The following is a 2,841-nucleotide window of genomic DNA, read 5'->3' as shown; positions in this document are numbered from 1 at the left end:
CAGTTGAAGTCATATAATTCTTCTTTTATTTTATATTAAAAGCAAATTCTTTTTTTAAAAAAAATAGGGCAGTGTTTTATTTTCCTTTACACCTTAATGAATACTTCTTGATGACTGCACATGGGGTAAGGCTGCTTGGTAGTTCAGAAAGGTCACAGCGATGGTGTTTTCCTGACAGCATGTAGTCTTCCATAGTGAGTGGAATGACTTGTATGATGTCACTGTCAAACCAGCAAGACTGCATTGATACACCCATCATTTTCAGGATTGTTGGTAACTTGGGCATACTTTCCCCAAATAACCTTGCCTCCTGTGTCACAAGGTCCAACTCACAGTCACTTCAATAACTGTACTTTTGGTGGTCACACCCAGGGTTGTATATAACGGGGATGATGGATTCTTTTTCACACCGAGTCTAGGCAGGCAAAACGTAGCCTTCAGCTCAGGGTGTGTGACATGGGCTTTTTTGAAACGTAGATCCATTGGCCTAATGAACCTTTCATATTTAGGTGGTTTTCTTGTAAAACTGTCACCAACAAAGCAGACTTTAGTCACCATTCTCTTCCATGCCTTCTTTTTTCCTTTTCCTGTTCGAATAACTTTCAATACTTCTGTTTCTCCTTGGGCACGAACTTTGAGTAGAGGGACCTCCCATTTTCCCACCTTTTCTTCTTGTTTCTGCTTAATCATGTTGGAAAGTACTTTTGCTCTCAACTGCCCCTCTCTGTCCAGCAGACAGGCAGGCACTGCTCCTTGTGGAGTCTTCTCATCATCCTTCTGTTTGGTGTTTCTCTTTTCACGCATCTTAACAGTCTTTTTCATTTGTATTTTCTCCATGTGGCGCTGTTGTAGAGCTTAGCCTTCAGGCCAATCTTTTTATTTTTTATTTTTTTATTTTTATTTTTTGCATTCTTTGAATGTTCATGGGCCTCCCAACCTTATTTCTTTCTCTTTTTCTCATGGTAGTCCAAACGATATCCATATCGTTTGCAGTGCAATTTAATATATTCATTTTGTGGCAAGTTGACAGCCTCGGAGCAGCTGTCCGCGACCTCCCGGGTTCCAAAAACCTCTTAATTTCTGGGTGTCACTGGCCCACCTGCCTGGTTCGCTCAAGCTGGAATGGGAAAAGGTAATCCTTTAAGTCGAAAAGCAAATTCTTAAAACAGAATGTCTTCTAAATGCACATGATGATACACAGCAGGTAGTCATGTCTATTTTTCTCCTTTCTGTAAGAAAACTAATTTCTCACATATATATATATATATATATATATATATATATGTGTGTGTGTGTGTGTGTGTGTGTGTGTGTGTGTGTGTGTGTAGTAAACATTTCTAGACATATAGAAAACTGTTATATATGTATTAAACATAAAGAAAACTAATTTCTCACAAACACCACACACACAAATATATATACATCACATTCTTGAAATTCTTTAATTCATTAGACTACAAATATTATTCTCATACTTCTCATTATTTTTCCACCTTCTGTTGTTTTTAACTTTTTGGCACACACCTTATTACTGGCTCTATTTTAGAGACTCCTTCCTTCATGGTTCTCATTAAATCTCTTGATTCATAGATTCAGAAAAAGAAACAAATATTACTTAGCAATGTCTTTTTTTCCTTTTGCTAGAATTTGTCATATAAAACAAGCAAGTAAAAATATTTCTAGAAATTTCTGTAGATGCATGTACATTAAAGTATTTACATGGGTATGTACATATAGATATGCACTATAGTTATATATGCATTCAGATTACTAAGATTAAGCTTAATAACATGTATTTTGGCAGTTAAAATTGGTGGCATCTAATATATTCCTCTAGTTCAGTAAATAATCTAATAAAATATATTTCATCTAGTCTGTTCAGAAAAGATTATTACTAGGCAAGACTGAAACTCTTCAAGGTGCAAAGGAAGTATAATTGAAGTAGGGTTATAAATAAGTTATGGTACAAGCTAAAATTGGAAAATTAAAATTCATACTATGTTAACAGAAAGAAGTTTTGTGGACTCACATAGAAATTTCTTTACCTCAGATGTATGAAATATGTCCAATTTATAACCAGTATAATTAAAATTATGTAATTTAGATAATATGTTGCTTAAATTTATAGACCTATAGTATTTTCCTAAAAAATTACATTAACTATATACAAACACAGTCTGGTCATGGAGTAACTGTGCTATTCTGAATGACTACTGAATTAGTAATGAGTTTTTAATGGAGATATTCCATTAGGTGTGTGAAATACCAGCTGACTTGCATTTATGCTGTGTATATTACTCAAGGGAACAGAAATCACCACCTGTCACAGAGGATGAAGAATTCAAAAAGTTGTCAGTGATACTTTCCTCATCTGATGACAATTGTGAATGTGGGATATCTTACTCAAATTGGAGTAATTTTGGATACTATCTTAGGAGAGATTTTCATTAAAAATATTACATTTATTATCAATTATTACTTCCAGCAGATGTATATTAGTTACAGATGTGTATGCTATTATACATACATACATACATACTTACATACATACATACATACATACATACATACATATGGATACTAATTATAGCTAACTTCCCTCTTTTCTATAGGACTCAGGGGATGCTCTGGTAATACTGGCTTTTTTAAACAGTGTCCTCTGTGGCAAAAGAGTGGCTGATCTTTAAGACTTATGTCATGGTTAGTACACAAATTGAAATAAAGCCGAATAAGAATAAATATGTTCATTCTCCCCCTCTGCGCATATGTGCGTAATATGATAACACTGTGAAGAGACATGCAAAACACACTATTCTTGGAGCTATTTACACTATATTTTCC

The 2,841-nt window shown here is 34.3% G+C and overlaps 1 pseudogene; it reads right to left on the bottom strand.

The window, feature by feature from the left end:
* Positions 1 to 224: 224 nt before the first annotated feature.
* LOC114619380 lies at positions 225 to 1,562 on the bottom strand (annotated as a pseudogene).
* Between the last annotated feature and the right edge of the window lie 1,279 nt (positions 1,563 to 2,841).

Source organism: Grammomys surdaster, unplaced genomic scaffold (assembly GCF_004785775.1).
Source record: "Grammomys surdaster isolate TR1022 unplaced genomic scaffold, NIH_TR_1.0 150, whole genome shotgun sequence".
In the NCBI taxonomy this organism is placed as follows: domain Eukaryota; kingdom Metazoa; phylum Chordata; class Mammalia; order Rodentia; family Muridae; genus Grammomys; species Grammomys surdaster.
Note: the sequence above shows the minus strand (reverse complement) of the source record. Positions and strands in the feature narration are given on the sequence as shown.